Source organism: Anomalospiza imberbis, chromosome 3 (assembly GCF_031753505.1).
Source record: "Anomalospiza imberbis isolate Cuckoo-Finch-1a 21T00152 chromosome 3, ASM3175350v1, whole genome shotgun sequence".
NCBI classification, from domain to species: Eukaryota; Metazoa; Chordata; class Aves; order Passeriformes; family Viduidae; genus Anomalospiza; species Anomalospiza imberbis.
Window position 1 is genome coordinate 22653573 of NC_089683.1, and position 20030 is coordinate 22673602.

At 35.2% G+C, this 20030-nt stretch overlaps 1 protein-coding gene across 1 annotated transcript in view; it reads right to left on the reverse strand.

Annotated features, from left to right (window-relative positions):
* Positions 1 to 20030, reverse strand: part of CSMD1 (CUB and Sushi multiple domains 1) — a 1092711-nt gene that overhangs the window by 573292 nt on the left and 499389 nt on the right. The gene's annotated exons all lie outside the window — the stretch shown is intronic.

Genomic DNA, 20030 nt, shown 5'->3' on the forward strand with positions numbered 1-20030 from the left:
GTTAATAAATGTGATCTGTGCAATGACTAGTCTCATTGATTATTCATAATTTCCTTGGGAGACTAAGTCTTTTTCCTATGGCACTAGGTCCAGTTCAGGAGTATTGACACAGAAGTGTCAAGGACAGCAGTCAACAGCTGTGGTAGTAGATTCTTTCAAAAGACAAAACATTCTGTATCAGTTTTCCTTTTCAGAAAGGAAGTTTCTTCCAACTTTTCCTTTAGAATTAATGAGAAGACCAAATATTTCTGAACTGAGTATTAACAAACACCTCTCTATCTTGTATCAGAAGCTATTTGATTTGTGTTGGGTCTTCAGACAAGTATTTTCATGATTTAGGTTTCTTCCCTTGCTCAGGATTCACAGATTAGAGCACTTCGTTTGTTGTCTTCTACAGCTGGTGGGGATCCTGGTTTAAGGTCTTTGGAACAGATAGGTAGAGACAGAGGTCTCAAGTCATGGTAAGGCCTTATACAATGGGGATCTTGGAACATGACAACAAAAATATATGGTAAAACTGATGAGGACTCAAGGACCATCATGAGGGATGGAATGCATTTTTACTGAGAGTTTCTTTGCCCATTTTTAGACCATTCTAGGTAGGGATTTCCATTTCTTTCAAAACTGCTCTTTGTAAATCCCTTCTTATACACCTTCATCTCACACCAAAACATTTTAAAAAGTAAGTATAAAATGAGAAAGGTTGTCTTTTCCCGGGTCTCTACCTCATAGAAAATAAATTGAAACAGGAGCAATGTACTGCAATACATTATGATTGTTTTAATAAATGAGGAACTTGGAACAGTATAAATCATTTTCACCTGAATGACACTCATGTCAACACATTACAATACTCACTGATGGTAACAACTAATAGAAGTCTTCATAAGTAGTTATTTTTTACCATAGACTAGAATTAGTTTTTACTTTCTAGTTGTAGGATAATGTTAGGTTATCCAATGAACTCTCAACTCTTACTGAAAAACAACCCCAAAACATCTTATACCAGCAGTCACTTCTGGTCACTTCAGTTGTGAATCATGAACAATTTGAGTCCTGAGAATAGATGTAAAAAAAGAATCCTGAGAAGTAAAACACCCTACTAGCCCATTAAACATTACTAGAATCTCAGTCCCTAGAAAAGGCAGACTATGCTATACCACACCATACATGCACTAGTAACAGTCTGAATTTCATCATCCATTAATGCACAGTGAGGTTTTGGTTCTGCTGAGAGGGAGAGAGCATCAGCATTTTATTTCCAAAGGTATGCAATTTAAAGTGTTTCTAAATCTATTGTCTTCTGCAATGATTTTTTGCATGCTACTAGCTATAGTTATAACTATGAAGTAGGGCATACAACCAGAAAAATGTATTAAAATTATTTCATTTTTAGAGTGTTTCTTTGCATAATTAGATATAGAAAATGCATGTGATGATTATGAATTTATTTTAGTAATTCTTTTGTAATTTAGTAATTGTTTTGTTCTTAAAGGTAGTGTAGAAGCAGTATTACAATTGTTCAGTCCTACTCAGGTATGAAAACGTGTATTCTCCCTAGCTGTGCAACAAAACCTCACAGTAATAGGCATCTTCTTGCTGACCAAACACAACTGTCTTAAACCAAGCTGGAAAGCATCTGTGATCCTATTTCCCTTCCTGTACAGATCAGTGAGAGGCAAGAGAGGGCACATCCTAGATGATGAATTTATTCCTCTGTGTGACAGAGCTATGTGAACTGGTGTGTTTTGTAGAAAGCATTAGATATGCAGTGCTGGTGTAGAGCAGTAATAAACAATTCTCCCTTGAACTAAGAAGGCAACCAGAGATATCTGTGGGGAACAGGTGGCATAAACACAACATACAGCTAAAACAGGACTTGGAAATGGTCACCACAGAGAAGTAAGCTGGGTATAAATTTACATTCTATTTGCAACTGTAATATAGGCACATTAAAATGTAATATACATATTCATATGCACTAAAATCACATACAAACCAGAAAAAAGTAATCACTGAATTTAAGCCCAAATGTATACTCCAAAGATGAGCTTGTAGTTACAAACAGATAATCCAAAAGGTACCTTATCCTGCATTTACTATTTCCAATGCCAGTATTGAATTTTTCTTCTGAACCCCTTTCAGTCATTTAACATACTGCCAAGGGGGCAATACTGATCTGGAAACCAGAGCTCAGTCATGGATGTGGCCATAACACAAAGGAGCAGGAAGAGGGTTGGCTGGTGGAAAGCCCTTGATCAAAACAAAATTAAAAAGTTTTTGCCACTATCTGGAATGTGAAAGTAGGAAGGCTATCTCTGACTTAAATCAGGAACAATCTCTTTGGACTAATATTAGTGAAATGCATCCCTTTTTAATATTTTCATAAAATGGCAAGTGAAAGCAACATGCAACAGATTGTTTCCTTGCCTCTAAACCTGCTGATCCCAAACCTCACCAATGAGATACCAAATACTGAGCACCTGATTCCCTCACATGAGTCTGAAATACATTGCCCGGTTATATACCTGCATCTTTAATGAAAACACCAATAAAAAGGAGAGCAGAGGAATGTGATGATGGGGATTAGTTAACTAGTTTCAGATTTTCCAACAACCATCTGGAAGTCGCAGCTTCAGCACCCGACTGCTAATAAGGCAGCCCCTGGAAAATTGATCATCTTCAGGCATTACATGTACACTGGCTAGTATTGCCTTTCTCCATGAGGTATTGCAAGTCTCTTGCACTTAAGCCATTTGTTGGCTTAATACAATGATGTATTGGCACACTCGATTAATATGCATTCTCCACAGTAATCTTCACATCTAATGCTTTATCTTCCCAATATTACAAGGCTATTGTTGCAACTTGGTAATTTTATTCTAAATCTGTGTGACACTGAATTTTCCGGTAGGTTTTATTCATGTTTTGGGGTAATGAGGGTAGTTAGACTGGCCACGTATCTCAGTTGTGCCAAGCAGAAACCGACTGCTGTGAACCACAGTATTTTCTGTCAGGATATTGGGTGAAATACTGAAGGAGACTGAATAGCCACAGCACTTCAGCCAGCTTCTACACCTTTGTTTGAGGAAAACTTGCTAGTTGTTGACACTTTGTTTTTACACATTTACTTCAATTATATGGTTTCCACCAAGAAAAGAAATTTTTTATTTGAAGATCTTTGTTAAAAAAAAAAAATCTACAAAACCTTGAAAATACATTCCCACCTTATAATTTGTTCATTTGTTTATTTGATTCAGTGTGCCCTGTGTCTTAACTTTTAACTCGCTCATACTCCACTGTAGTTTCTTTTAAAACTTCTCTCTGAAATTCTCTGTTGCCATGTGCTACCCTTCTTTTGAGAGCAGTCTTACTATGGCTGATTCATCCTTTGAATATAAGGAAAAAACTATGCTGATAAACTTAAGGAAGAATGTTAAAATGATGGTACTTTATAAATATGTCTTATGCACATATGGTGATAGAGGAAAGCAGAGAAAATTGTGTTTGCTCCTGAACTGTGAATGGTAAAAAAACCCAAAAAACTGTGGGAATGAATTTTGTTATGAATAAAGGGTTTTCTAAAAGTTTAGGATTAAACAAAAAACAACCACAAAACCCATAACCTCAAAACCAAAAAACAAACAACTACAACAACAACAAAACTAAAAATCAAACAAACCCAAACAAAAGCCACCCCACTCTAAGAAAAACACCCCCACAAAAAAACCAAAAGAAGTAGCCAGGCACCAGAAGCAATTATTACAGTCACAGAACAGTGGTCTTATCTTCTCCATCAAGTCTTTCAGGCACCCTCTGGGAAAAGAGTAATAGTTTCCCTTTACTAAGTAATTTATATAAAAAATTAAAATATTCTTGGATTTTTGAAAAGCATATCAATCACTTAACTCTTGTTAATGGCCTTTCCAGAAGTAAGAATATTTACTTTTGAATCTATATATTATCAAATAATTCTGGGATATTAACCCTAACTGCAACCTGCAGGTTATATTTTCAAGCCACATCAGCTGCTCAAAATATTTTTGGAAAACTCTTTAATTGTGCACCCGTCATAGTTGGTTTTTACAAGGTTACAAGAGTAGCCTCTGATTAAGACATTTGTGACTATAGTTTCATACCACACAGAAGACACGGGGCCATGTAGTCTTCCTCATGAGACACTACTAGCACTAAGGTCCTTTTTACACATTGTCCTGGATCATTAAGCTAATCAGTATCCTAGTTTGGAAAAAAAAGCTAAATTTAGAATTTTAAAGAAAACTCTTCTGCCACATTGTAGTGGTTTTGGTTTGTTAACTTAAGATTTTTCTATTTTTGAAGCGGTTTTGGTTAATATATTAGAGAATGTGATGGGTTTTGTGTTGGTTTATTACTTATTATTATACTTATTTTTTGTTGTGAAATAGGATTAGTAGAAAGGTAAAGTAAGTTTAAAATTTTAGAAGGATATAAAGGAGAGTTATTAAAAGTAATTAGAAGGAAAAAAAGTAGAAAAAATTAAAATAAACTCTTTTAGAATACTTTTCTCCTCCCCCTACAAATTTTTTCTTATTAATAATGTAAAGAAACTAAATCTAAGATTTTTAGTTAGTTTATTACTTTTAAAATAGTATTTTTTAGTTTACTGAGGGAAATTTTGATAGATTACTGATAGACTACTACTGAGAAGTTAGTTTGATAATTGTTAGTTATATAAAGTTTTGCATTATTTTTTGAATTTCTTTTTATTTTAAACTATGAAACACATATACCATCTTATTCAAACCAAAAATTTCTTCCATTTCTGTAGCACAATTTATATTAAATTATGTGTATACATTATGTGTACATATATAAAATTTAAACTGTCTTTTAGTTACTACCTTATTACCTCCTCCTTTTAGTTATCAGTCATTTGCATTAGGTTATAAATATTTGAGGTTGTTTAAGAGGCCAGTTGACATCTCAGGTCTAAACTGGAACAGAACCCAAAGCTAACTATTCCTTCATGCAAAAGTTTTAATTTTTTTTGTTTTTGAAGCAGGCTACACAGACTTGAATCAAGCATCAAAGATCATTCCCCAAAGATTGAGTAAGTGGTGAGACTTAGAGACATACTGTTATCCTCTAAGTTTCCTACTGAAAACACATAGTTAATGCTCCTTCATTTTTTGATCAAGCTCTAGATATTTAAGTGATTTATTGTTCTGGCAGCTAGGAGCAACTTGTTATTTTGGAAATATCTGAAGTACTGGCATTAATTTCACAAGTGGCAGAAGATTAAACTTTTTAAAATTAGTATCTTAAGCATACAAAAGACTGAATTTGAAATTGCAATAATTTAGAAATCAAGACACCTTTCCTTGGAAAAAATAGACTTCTTTGTTCTATGGGATTGTTATTTGGAAATTGTTATGCTTGAATTTTTTTCTATTCATGCAGTTAATCCAAAGTTTTAGAAGTTTTCTTTCTTTCTGTATAAGTAACAGAATCAAAGCAGATTTTATTAACAAATTCTGTGTTTGAAAGAAACATATAGATAAGTGTCTGCTTAAGTTGGTTTGGCCTGCAGTGTCTTTAGAATAATTGTGTTTTGTTCTTTATTTCCCTCTATTTCCCCTGAAAAGAAATATTTTAACTTATGGTCCTTATGACTTTCAACATTGAAATATTAATCTTATACTACACAACAGTGTAATAGTAAAATCTATTCATTTTGATTTTCATCAGTTGTTCTTACATATATAGCACTTCTGGGATTCCTAAAATACTTACAAAGTATTCCCTTGCTTTTCCTCAGAGCACATTAGTTTTGCTAGGTTGCATCTCTGGCTTCTTGTTATCTATGTTTCAAGTTTCACTGAGAAATTACAAAATGTAATATAATAAACACCACATGTGTGCTGTTCATGCACCTTTGAAAAAAAAAATCACAGTAACAAAATCATGCTGTATTAAATGTGTCAATCCAGAAAAATAAATTCCCTCTACCAGTACTAGAGAAGAGCTGCTATTACCAATAGAAAGCAATTTAGTAAATCTGTAAGAAAGCAAAAATAAAGGTATTATTAAACATCATGACTGAGGCATGGTGAAGTGTTTTGGGGTTTTTTGTTGTTTTTTTTTTTTTTTTAATTATTGTACTCTGATTTCTATTAGTCTTAATGTGTAATTAGGTTCCTAAACTGCCTAGTATGGCCTTTTGCCTCCCAAAATAAGATTTATACTTCCGTCTGCTCTGCATGTAACTTGGAAAAGCAGTCATAGCCCTTCATGATTGCCCTCTTTTCACTTTTTGTACTATGCAGAGACAAGAATTTGGGCAGTGGCATTCTGGCCAAGGGAGGGTGTCCAATTCCCCCTTTAGCTGGAATGGTATTATTCATTTTTTCCCTGGATATTTGGTTTCAGACAGACTGCTTCACCAGTTCAGTTTTATTTTAATAATTGACTAATTTCTATAGCTGACTAATACAGGTGGTGAAAAAAAAGAGCAGTATAATGCAAAAGGAAATATGAATAATTTCCATACCTTTTTCACTGTCTCTACAAGTAAAATGGCTTATTTTACATCTCTGTGGGTTCATATGTGTGAATATACATACATAAATGAGAGTAAAAAAAAAATTTAAAATTTATTATTTTTCCTAAGTTTCCTATGTATCCATAATTGACAATTTCATAGCTCTCTTGTGATCCTGGATTATCTTTTTTTACCCATACTTCATGGAATAATTATTTAGTCAATGAAAAGCATTGCTTATTAAAGCATCATGAATACACATAAATTAGAGGGACAAAATTTCTAATATTCATAAAGTGATAAGTGAAACAAAATTTTCAGATTCTGTTATTAGGAAAGTACGGGTCTTATGTAGATTTTTAAAAAGCAAAATTATGAAAAAAATATACCCAGCTCTTAATAAGCATTTATTCCACCTAAAGTTTTAGGTGCCTATTGGCATAGAGAGCTCAACGGGATCCATAAACTTCAGTGGGTGGATAAGCACTTCAGTACTGAATGGTAATAACCCAAACAGAGAAATGCTAATAACCCAAACAGAAATAGAAGATTTTACAAGAATTTATAAAGCATGTGATTTACACTGAAATTAATGTTCCTGCTCAATGAATTTCACTACAAAAACCACTGGATTATGTTTGTCTACCCCTGCTCTATCTTCTATTGCTTTATAGTCTGCTTTTGTCTCTGCTTAAAACTGTACATGTGACTGGGGGATGATTAATAAATCATAAATATTACCAGAACCCCCTCACTGGTTTCCCTACTGTACAAGAATGACATCACTGCCTTACTTGTTTATGCTGATATTAAAATGTTGTCTACCAGATTTGATATTGTTTAATCACATTTATGCTCTTGCGCTCTGATCCAGAAAAGCCTGGAAAATTGAAGGTTACTTATAAAAAGAATAATCTACTGTCTTCACATAAAAAATACTATGTAATTTGTACTTTTTCTCCAGATTAGAACAAATGTGGAATTAAGTTTAGTAAGTTTGAGGATTATTGCACATAAATGAGTGAGCTCAATTTGTTTTTGTCATTTTTCTTCTTTTTTTTTCCCAAATGTCTTACTGTCTTTATGTAATTATATGTCCACATGGTGTAAAATAATTTTATTTATGAAAAGATTAGGAAGAACAGTTGTGCTGTGTTGAGAACTAGCTGAAATAAGATGAAAGTTGCTTTGGATCAGACTTAACAGGTGGGACATTGCTGTAGCTGCCTGCTGTAAACCACATGATCAAGAAGAATCGGATGAAGCCCTTGGACAGCAGAAAGAAACCCCATGTTCATGACTGGTACTTATGGGGAACTTCAGCCAACATGATACCCAGTGAGAAGGAAATAAGCTTGTGTGTGATCAACGCAGAAGGCTTCTGCAGTGTGCTTATGACATTTTCTCAATGCGGGGGATTGACAATCTGACTAGGGAGATGCTGTGCTGGATCTGTTCATCCCAGGGCAGAAGAAATGGTCAAGGACGTGAAGACCAAGGGAAGCTTGGGCTTCCATGGAACCATGGAAGTTTAAACTCCTGAAGAAAATAAGCAAGAAAAGCAGAAGAATTATAAGTAATGGAATTAAACTGCTGTATTTCATGGGAACTGATGTTCAGTTGTCTAGGGATCTGCTTAGCAGGATCCCATTGCCAACAACCTTGGAATGTAGAGGCCCAGCAATGCTACTTGATTTCCAGGGCAACATTCCTCTATGCATTCAGTCATGCAGAAAGTAAAGCAAGCATAGCAGAAGGCCAGCAGAGATAAATCATGACCTTCTCTCTGAGTTTAAAGTTTAAAATGAAGTACCCAGAAGATAGGTGGGGACATACTAAACAATTCTAAATCATGACAGATTTAGAAATATTGTGCTGCAAGCAGAAATGGAGTTAAGAAAATCATAGCACAGCTGGAATTGGAAAAAAGTGAGGGTGAATTGGGTGAAGAGAGATTATTTACATCCAAATTACTCAGGCAGCAAAAGGAAGACTAAAGAGTGTGTGCCACAGGGTTCACTAGGACAAGGGATCTAATCATTCTGTGACACAGATGTGTCTTTCATCTAATGATCAAAGACCAGCATACTCAAAGACCTTCTTGCTTGCCTTAGTTTTTACTGGAAAGGTCTGCCCTCTGGCCTTCCAGTTCCCCAGGGCTGATAGAGGTCTGTGATAGTGAAGCACCACCCTCAGTAGAAGAAGACAGAGGTATGGAGAGCATAGGATCTGATGGGATGTGCCCCAGTGTGCTGAGGGAGCTGTTCCCTTGTCACTTCAAGACCACCTCTATGAACTTTGACACAACACAGAAGAAGAGGAAGGCTCTGCATGATTGCTAATGAGCACAAATTACTCAGTGCTTCAAGAAGGGCAAGAAGTACAGAGGTAAACACTGTCCAGTCATCTTCACCTCGGTACATATGAAAGTTATGAAGCAAATTCTTCTCAAAGCCACACCTACTCTAAGTGGAGAGTGAGGCATACATTCTTCAGAGATCCCGACCTACCTAAAATATTCTATGGTCGTGATTTTTGCCTTAAATCAACATTATAAACTCATTGTCAAGCTCACTGGTGGAAAAAGGATCTGACACTAGTTCCTGGATTCCAAATTAGGGATCATGTACATCGATACTGTTTATTGCCATGAGAAACCACAACATGATAGGTGAAAAGCTTATGTCTGCTATGTTTGAACAAATATAGTTGTACTTTCATGTTGCACACTCCTACTTTCAGTGATGTAATATCTCTTAGTATGTGTGTCTGTGGCTAAACCTAATAATACAAAAAACAATATATCCAAATCCATCTGCCTATTTGTTCTATATAAGTCCTTCTGAAGGAGCTTCATCACCTATAGAAAGCTATAGAAATGCCCATAATTAATCCAGTCTCTTTGAACAAGAAAAAAAAAGTGTTCATTCCCAAGTAAACATTCTCTGAAATGTTTACTCTGTCTGCAAATGAATAAAGCAACATATCAACAAACTATGAGATCAGTCATTTGAAACAAATTACACAGAAGTTGGTTCCCAGCAAAATTTTCTTTTAAGAGAATTGTCTGTTTATGTGCATCTTAATTTAAGGGCTATTACACATGTGCCCAAAGACTGTTTCTCTGCATGTTACTGATTTAGCTGTATTTTTCAAGAAAACTGCAGTATATATTGTAAAAACAGGAAAACACTTAGATATTAACATAATCTTAAAATTCCATCAAATACATTAGATCAATATAAACCAATTTCATGCAATGTTTTGAATTCCACAAGATTCAGTTTCTGATAATAAAAAATGTATTTTAATGCCTGAAGTTGAGTAAATTAGATTGGTAATGTGTTTTATGAAAAGAGACTGTCTTGTATAGTTCTATGGTTTTCAGCTCTACAAATGACAACTGGACAAAATTTGTTGGAAGTGATTAGCAACCCTTCATTTAGAATGTCAAAGGAGGAAGCATTTAAATTACTTTTCAGAGCAATGACTAAAACAAAAGGAATCTCAAATTGCAGGCTGTGCTCTAGGCCAAGCAGTACTTAAACTCAGGAACCAAGAAAAGCAAATGAAACTGATTGCAAACCTGCAAACCTAAGACACTATGAGTGAAAACAGACTTGGATATGTAAGCAAAGACAAGAGAAAAAAATACCTGTCTTAGTACAGGAAATGTAGGGAAAAGTTCTTTAGAGGAATATCTAATCTCTTCCACTTCTACCATTAACGATTTGCTAACCCTCTCAATACTTTTTTTTTTAAAGTACATATTTGAATGTACATTAGAATATTCTGGCCAGTTGTCTTGAACTGCAATTACAGAATAACATGCAAAGCACTAAAATTCATTTAGAAAATAATTTGTGTACACTAAAAAGATGATTGTCTACCGTGTGATCCTATTTAGTGTCTCTGTTATTCCATTTCTTCCCAATTACTTATTCTCATGCTATAATCACAGCTTCTGCCTGACACCAGTGTTACAATTTTTCTGAAGCACATTTCCATTGAAAGCCTCTTGTCTGTTCCCTTAGACTCCTCTCTTTTTTTAACAATTTCTTTCAGTTAACCAATTCTCTCTCCTGCATCTGTCAACTGCACAAGATCAGGATCAGTAACTTTCTTGCTCTTTATTTTCTTTGCAAAGTAGAAATTTCTTGGGTGATACACAAAAGTGCTGGGAAGTAGCCATAAACCCTATCCCACTGTTTCAGCATTCCCTCTGTGGCACAGAAATGTCACTGGGCTGACACTTGTGCAAGAGACTAGCACAAGAAGAATTCTCCAAAAGGCTCCAGCAGGTTCTAGGTTTTTCCCCCATGAGAAAAGTCATAAAATAAGCTTTTGGAAAAGAAGAAAGTGTTACCACAGCAGATATGACAGTTAAATTAATCATTCAGTCTGGAAGTTCAAGTATTTCAATTCTTCTGGGATGCCTTTCATGGTTTCCCATATATGAATTTTATGTTTCTCCCCATCACAAAACTCCTGGAACTGGTGGCTGAAAAATCACATCAACATTTCTCACAGATCTCACTGACATTCAGTGTATTACCAAATATAAACAAACATACAGAACAAACAACAAAAAAAAGGGAAACAATCAAGTCCATGAACAATAATCACATTTTATGATTATTTTCATCAAGAAATCAATGCTTGTTCAGGCCTGTAAATTATTTCCTGGCATATTCCCTTCTTTTTGGAAATTAACTCAGACTACTGATATATATTAGAAACCAAGTAGATTTTGTAAATCTGCTGCAAAATGCCTTGGGTGTGATATATGAATGTTTTTTAGTAAAATGAACACATATTTAACCTGGAAAGGTAAAGTATGAAAGAAATTAAGCAATGCTTGGACTTCAGCCACTAAAATCAAAGTTGCAAGAACACTATGTATGTCTATATGTGGTTCTACAGCCATTTATACCTGTCACAAGCCCTTAATTCTTTTATTATTGTTATTTCTGTGATCCCCAGAAAAGTAAATGGGATGTGGAAATTTAGCTGTCAACATCACTTTTTAAAATGGTTTTTAATCATCTGTAGAAAAGCAACAGACATAAAACTCCACATATAGCAAAGGAGTATATGGAATCTAGGTAGATAACTCATTTTGACCCTGAAAACTTATTATGCAGATGCTGCTTAACACACAGCATCTAACCCTGCAGGAGGTTTGGGAGCTCAAGCCTCAATAAAGTTTCTCAACTCAGTTGTGTATCCATAAACTGTGCCATGTGCAACCACTAAGAAGCCTGACCCAAATGATAGCATAGCAGTGGCTTTTGTGCTCTCACTTTTGATAGTCAGGAACTAATGATGTGTGCACTCCATGGGATATGGAAAACACTTTATTCTATCCTCTGTGTGACAGAATTTGAACAATTTCCATGGTACTCAACACTGACTTCTTAAATGAGCTGTTGGCAGTTTCTGCTTCTTATGTTGAAGATGTATCACTGTGCAGGAAAAATATGAGATTAATTCATATCCATTTTGTTTGTATCAGTCAGGTCTTTATATAATGACCATTGATTCATTATACAAAGATAAGGCCACTGGCAATTGCCAACTTTCTATCCTTACAAGCAGTACAGCAGTTGCTGTGTTTACATGCAGTTCATGCCTGAATAAGTTTTGTTAAAGAAGAGCTTGTTAAATTAGTTCAGGGAATCACAAAGCAATTTCATCTAATTGCCATTTGTCAGAACTTTATTACAATCACTGAATATTTTTAATTATATTAAGAAAGGGAAGATGTCAACTCACAATTTCATAATATGTCAGAGACTCCACAAAAATAATTCCATGATTTATCATTTCAAAGTACACTCATGCTATCAAATATTGCTTGTTGTTTAAAATTACCAGCAGTTAAGCAGTTAAGGGGAAAAGACTTTGTTACCTCTTGTGGTGTTGCTTTATGATTTATTACTGTTTTAAATATACCAAATTTGACCTGATTATATCCTTCCTACTATGTTCAGCCATACAAAGAATGCAGAGAGGTAGCTTTACTAAATATTGAATTTTTAGATAGTTATACTGAAATCAGATGAATTCAATGAAAGTGGAGAATCATCAACACCTTTTCCAATTGCCTTTTAAAAGAAAGCTGCAGCAACTGAAACTTCTGCATGTATTCCTAAAAATCCCAAAAAATCAGATTGAGAAACTCAGGACTATGATTATGATCAAGTTAATGGGAATGAGAGGCATCAGGCAGGAAAAAGATAATGCAGTACATAAAATTAATGCATTGCAGCATCCACTGTTGACATTAGCTTCATATCCTAGAATTTTTTCTGACCTATATATTTCTTGCCAAATCATAAGTTTTTAAGAGAAATTCTCTTGCTGTTGAATAATTCACACACAGTAGTGCATTAAGGTATTGCAGCTTTTTTATTATTTTTAGCATCATGAAGAAATGAACTGGCATTATGTCCTACTAAACATCTATAAGAATATACTAGAAGGTAGTTCAATGTTCATTCACTGCAAGGTATTTTGATACTGTACCTTACAGAAAATTTAAATATGAAACTAGTAACGCCTAGCATACATAAGATTAAACCTGTTGTTCAGTCTTTAGTGACAGAAACCCGAATTTCAGTCAACTTTTCCTCACCAGTAATTTCAGTCATCTTTTTCTCACATGCTGCCAGTTTAATAATTAGCATATTCTGCTGTATGCAATAATAGATTCTGATGGGTTCAGTTTGGATTTATGAATTTAGTTTACTCTTGATGAAACGGTCTTCAAAATGCAAATGATTCACTCAGAAATTATTTAAAAATACCTCCCAGCCAGTAATGATTGCAATTAAATAGTAATTAAACAGAGATACTGCTCTGTTGAAATCATCATACTGCTCTGTTGAGACACTGGAGTTTAGAAATAAAGTTTACATAAAACTTCATGCTTTACTAACTTGTGTATTGTGTTAAATAAAAAAGTTTGTACTTAATCTTTTCAATTTATCTGTTGTGAAGCAGCTGGATAATTCCAGGGAATTTTTACATTTCCCCCCTCCACAAAATATTGTCAATATCTCCACTTTTAGAAAAGCCTGTTGCTGTTATCAAGACATAATGAGCTCCAACAAAGACAAGGAACCACTTTGCTTCCATTATTTTGATCACAAGATAACAAGATCATTCACCATACCCTCGCTTAGAAGTGTGCACAGCCATACTGACATTGTGCCTTGGTATCCTGCCTACAGCACTTCACCTTGCCACTGCCTGGGCAAGATGGTTCCTGGCAGAGAACTGCCACAGTGGTGCTGACAACATCCTTGGATTGACCACACAACCGTGCATGGGCGCTGCAACACTTTGTCTTACCCTGGGCTTCTTCAGACTGGAAAAGAAACTGAGCAGAAGCAGAGAATCCCTTCTTCTGTTTAGTCACATAACTTTGCATGTGAAACAAGTTTCACTAAATTTGGAGCGTATCCACTATTTTGCCACTATTTTCTTCTACATCTCTCAAGTATACAGCAAAACAAGCTGAGAAATATCATTCTATGTCTATCATTTATCTATAGGAAGAGGAAGACTTTAATTACTGAGTTACAGAACTTTCATTAAGGATGTACCTTTACCCTCAATCACACTTCTCAAACATGGATTGGTCTAAAACCATGTCCTTCATGATTACTGACTACTCTATGACCCTCACTTGTAATATAGTAGAGCAGTTCCCTGGCACACTATTCTTCAGGGTTTTTTTTTTTCCACTTTCTAAAATAAGCTATATTATCTCAGGATGGGAGAGAACATTTTTCTAGATAACTCCATGGAAAGGAATATGAATGGTAACAAAGAATTTTCTCTAATACATTCTTCAGTTTTTCCCTTTTTTTTTTAAGAGCAAGGCTCCCTAGTTCAACATGACTTGCTTTACTAAATGCAATTAAATTAACTAATTTTAACAGCATTTGATTTTTTTACAAGAATGATACACAAAATATTAAGGGAGAGAATATGGAGAAGAATGGCAATTAAATTTAGCTCACTAAAGTAAGATGTATATTCACTGTCCTTACTAAAATATTTCAAGATGAAAAATAGAAATCGTTCCTGTTGAAACCGTTTAGTTTCACCTGAGTCTATTATTCTACTGTTCACAGAGGTTACTCAAAATAAGTGGTCTGGTACCAGATAACAATTTAAGAAATTCTAAGTGAAATTACATCAATGAGCAATACTCATGGATGGAAAAGAATGAAGATGTATTAAAAACATATATTTTTATAGACAAAATTACAGTAATATCCCATTCAGAATCAAAAAACAAGTAGTCCAGTTTTTATGTGCCTATATAAAATTAAATCATGTTCCTTTCTATGCCCAAAATTCTATCAGTCTCTTTAGTCTTATGTTGAATATCTGAATTCCTCATTCTGCCCTTCTATTTTTCTTCCTATAGGCTCTCATACTCCTTCACCAGCCTTCAAGGCTGAATGTTTTTCAACTTCCCCTACCTTTTTTCCACCCCTATGGCTGTTTCTTCCAATCATATATTTTCCATTTTCACTCTTTACATTCCTTTCAGTCTCACTTTCCCCTCTTATAAAACTGTATATGAACTTTGCTGCAAGCATAGTTGTATGAAATGATTTTCAGTGCTTCCAGCAGCTGGGATAGTATGGCTTTAATGATCCTTCATGTGAACCAGATTAAAAGCCTCGAGCACAAGTGACCTGTAGTCCAACAAAGCAAACCTTATGTTGCAGTCATCGTATTCCACACATTAGTTTCTCCATTCTATAGAGTCTGTATATAAGAGAACATACAAGCATTGTACATAGACAAAGATAATTGTCTAGGATAAATTCCCATTCACACAATTCCCCAGGGGAATCCCAAGTAATACCATACTTTCCCACAACCTAGCAGAACCAGAAGTGACCGTGCCACATCATTCATTTGTAAATCAGAACATTAAACTTTTCTCAGTGGATACATCAAGGGATTTACAGAGCAGAGAACAAAACAGCTCCAGTTGCAAGCATTCCCCTAAGGACTGAAACACCATGTGTTAGCAGATACTAGATATTTAAACAAATGTAAAAAAAGATAATGATGCATAAAATCATAATAACTCAAGATAAGCAGCAAATTAACACAAGTCTTTTATAAATTAGCTATCATTATAAAAGCACTCCATTTACTAACACCTAAGAGTCTATCCTTGGTCTCTGACACTGAACAATGGTTCTGAGCTCCCAGGAGCCTGCTCACTCTATCTGCTCAGTTCAATAGGACACCTTGGCAGCTCTGCTCTGCTGAGGTTATGACAGCCTTGTTCAGGCAAACAGCAGAAGCCTGAGCAGGAAAACCATTTTCTGCAGGTACATATTGCTCTGTATATACATGCAGTTCCAGCAGCCTCACACTCACAGGATTCCTGTTCTTTGCTACATTTCCAAAGAAAGTTGCTACAAAAGAAAAGCTAAATTTAGTAATCTTTTCCAATTACTGGAAAGCCATTTCTATATTATAAAAAATTATTTTCTTCAGATGATTTTTCTCATAGTGCTGTAGTTAATTCTAAATGAGGGCTGTGGTGGATTTTGATCCCAGATTCCCTATACTTAATTGGATGGCTGAGGCTAAAAATATTCCCGATGGTCAACCATGCCACAGTGTAAGATTACATTAAATACGCCAATCATTGGGTTCAGGCAGAAAGGCATAAAAAACTGCAGAACTTAAGTTATATTATTAATGTTAAATTGACTGTCACATCAGAATAGCAATACTCCATGCCTTGCTTGAAATAATAATGCACTTCCTAATTTGAACTCTTATTAATAAGATTAGGTGATGAAGTACAAAGTAATGACCCAAGTGAATTCACAAGCATTTCCTGTACTAAACCACACTGAAAAATTAATTTTTATAAACTAATTAGATATCCTACTTCAAATATTGCATTCTTAATAAATTTCATACATACATATACATATAAATAAAATGGGAGCATTTATTAAGGGTTTCGTCTCCAATTTTTAAAACAGCTTTGTAAATCTATCAAGTACTAAGTGGAAACAATAGAGAAAGAAGGCATTAAGATACAATGATTACTTTAAAAGGTACAACCATTCTAATTGACATTGCAGTATGAATTGCAGTCTAGCATGTCAGCCTTTGGAAAGTGTTCAGGAGAGGTAATGAAAGGCTTCACAGCTGTGTTTACATGGGTACTCATATGCGAGGGCTATAGCAATGTTTTGGGTCAGGGCTTTATGACAAGTGTATACCAAAACTTCTTCAAATGTGTATATTCTTAACAGAGAAATACACATCAGTGCAGGTAACTTTTCTAACAACATGGTATTGTAAGTGCTCCATGCAGTAGTTTCATTTAGGATCATAATGTCAATATTTATAGTGGACATACTGAATGCATAAGCTGCAATACTATTAAAAGCAACAGCACTATGGAACTTGAGAAAGCTTTATTTTTTTTAAAACTAAATATTCCCAAAACCTCCCATCTTAGTATAGTGAAATATATTAACTGCACCTCTTCTTGAGAGCGCAGACTTTAGGCTCAGATTTTAGGTATTTCATTTACTTGGCACATCTGGGCAGCCTGGGGAAAAGAAAAACACTGCATCCCTCTGACAAGTCACTTGGTTCATACAACAGCTGCATCACGCTTTTGCACTTATCTACCTAAGTTGATGTCGTCTAATAAGGAATAAACCTTTCTTAAATATGCTGCAATACTCCAGAGAACTGTTTCACGCTAACTACAAGATGCTTTTCCAAAATATACCCACTGAATGTGTAATTCTGAAGATGTATTTTCTTTATACAAGCTGGACAAGAAAGTCAAGCTTGGAAGAGAAAGTACATCAGATTTCTGTTATTTCCACAGCAGAAATAAGAAGCAGCATTGCCAAAATACATAACCTCTTGTATGCTTGCTCTTTAAGCTGCTTGCTTTCTGTTAAAGTGCTAAGCTTTATTAATGCAAAATTATTTGAGATACAGCATGCTGACTAGCATGTTACATATTTAATACCACACTTAACAGAAATATGTGTTCCACATTCTAACCATCCAATTATCAACATCTACTCTGAAAATTGCAATTCAAATTGCCAAAAGCAATGTATATCTACACCTACATATATATTAAAATGTGCCCTCCTCTGTTGTATTTCATTCTATTTCATTTTTTCTCTGATTTTTAAATAACTGATTTTAGTATACAAGGAAAAAGACTATTCCTAGGTCTGTGGGCCTTGATCGCAGACAAACTTTAACATATAGGTAGTTGCCCCAAGTAAGAAAATCTAGATGCAAAATTATTTAATGCCTATGTGCTGCAAGACTGAACTAATTTTGTTTTGCCTAGGGCAGTAACATCTAATGAGTTCCCATTTTTTGAGACACCTTCCTATTCACCACTATAAATTTATAATGCATTATTTGCTTGGCATTAGGAAAAATATATTTATCAACATCAGAAGCTTTGTTTTGACTCTTATTGAGGTTAAAATACAAATGTCAGTGTATTGGTTTTGGCTGGAGTAGATTTAACTGTTTTTTTCAGCTCACATGGTGCTGTGCTTTGGATTTGCACTGACAACAGTGTTGATAAACGCAGGGATATTTCAGCTATTGTTGAGCAGTGCTTACCCAGGCACAAGGCCTTTTCTGTTTCTCACCCCAGGCCACCAGCAAGGAGGTTGGGGGCACACAAGAAGTTGGGAAGAGACACATCCAGGACAGGTGACCCCAAGGGATATCCCAGACCATATCGTGTCATGCTCAGTACATAAGGGAAGGACGAGGGGAGCCGGGATGAGAAAGTAATTAGGTTATTCTGAGTTAAGGCATTTGTTTTCCCAAGTAATGGTTGCATGTGATGGAGCCATGCTTTCCTGAACACCTGCTGGCCATGGGGAGCAAGTGAATGAATTCCTTGTACCACTTTGCTCTTGCACGCAGCTTTTGCTTGACCTATTAAACTGTTTTCATCTTCCTGGTCATCTCCCCCATTCTGTTACAGAGAGAATCAAGTGACTGTCTGGGTGGGACACAGCTGCCAGTTAGTACTAAAACAGAGTAGCCAGTGTAATGCTTTTGCTGCTTACAACTTTCTCTGATGTCTTTCTTTTTAGTTACACATTATGTCACATAATGTCTTGAGATACCAAGGTGCTCTTTTAAAGTATTTATTTTTTAACAAGTAGCAAGTTAAAATAAATGGTTCCAGAAACATTGTTTATCTCTATTTTAAAGTGAATGAAACCCATTTCTCTAAAAACCTTCTATTCATGTCTTTATATCGTAGAAACAAATGCTTTACTGAAACTTTGATGAAAGTTTGATTGTTCCTAGTTTAAAGGAAATTCAGCTGATCATTCATCTTGCAGGTAACATTTTTGTCAACATATGATCTGGAAAAAACTGTCTTTTGTGCTTTCCAGCATAGTGCTAAAACGTACAGTTCTGAGAGCATAAAGAAGCAAGCAAGGTAAAAATGCTCAGAATTCTTCTCACACCTGCAAAGCCATAAAATAAATTCAGGTTTTGTGTAAGAATGTATAGATTTATATTGGTCAACATTGCATATTATCTTTCTCTAGTTCAGGGAAAAAATCTGTGCACAGTCCGCAAGGACAAGAATAAACAGAATCTGGAGATACTTGCTACTGTGAAACACGTAATTGAACACCACAGGAAAATGATCACTGCAGAAACTGTTAAAGTAAAACTATATTCTGAACACTTTTCATCTGCTAAATCACACCATGCTGAGAAGCACCTACTGGCTGAGCCTCACACAGATTCCTGAGGCACTTCACAAACGAGCAAGTCACAGTTGGTGGCAGTGGGATTGAGTTCCAGAGCAGACAACAAAGCTCTAAGCTACAGGTTCTCTTTTTAATAGCATGTTCAGATCATTTTTCAGTCACTGATCAATTTTACCATTTCCAATGCTATAATAAGCCATGAAACACATGGCAAAGGATCACAACATAAGGTTCTCAAATTACATTATTTAATACGAGTAGTCTATTCCCAGACTATAGCTGAAATCATGCCTTTGAATTTGCATCAGAAGTGAATGGAAAGAACTAATTGCATAAGATTAGGGATCTCTTATTTCCATTACTGAAGAATATCCCAGGAAATAATAAGCCCCCCTGCTTTCATCTGTGGGGTTGAGACAATCCCTGCACACCAAGGAAAGTATCTTTTACTTTATTTATGTATTTGTATACTATATATAATTTCATTTTCACAGAATCACAGAATATACTGAATTTGGTAGGGACCCAAAAGAATCATCATCTCCAACTCTTAGTCCTGCACAGGACACCTCCAAGAGTCACACCATGTGCCTGAGAGCATTGTCTAAATGCTTCTTGAGAACTGTCAGGTTTTGTGCTGGAACAACTTCCTGAGGGAGCTGTTCCAGTGCCCAACCACCCTCTGGGTGAAAAACCTTTTTCTGATATCCAACCTA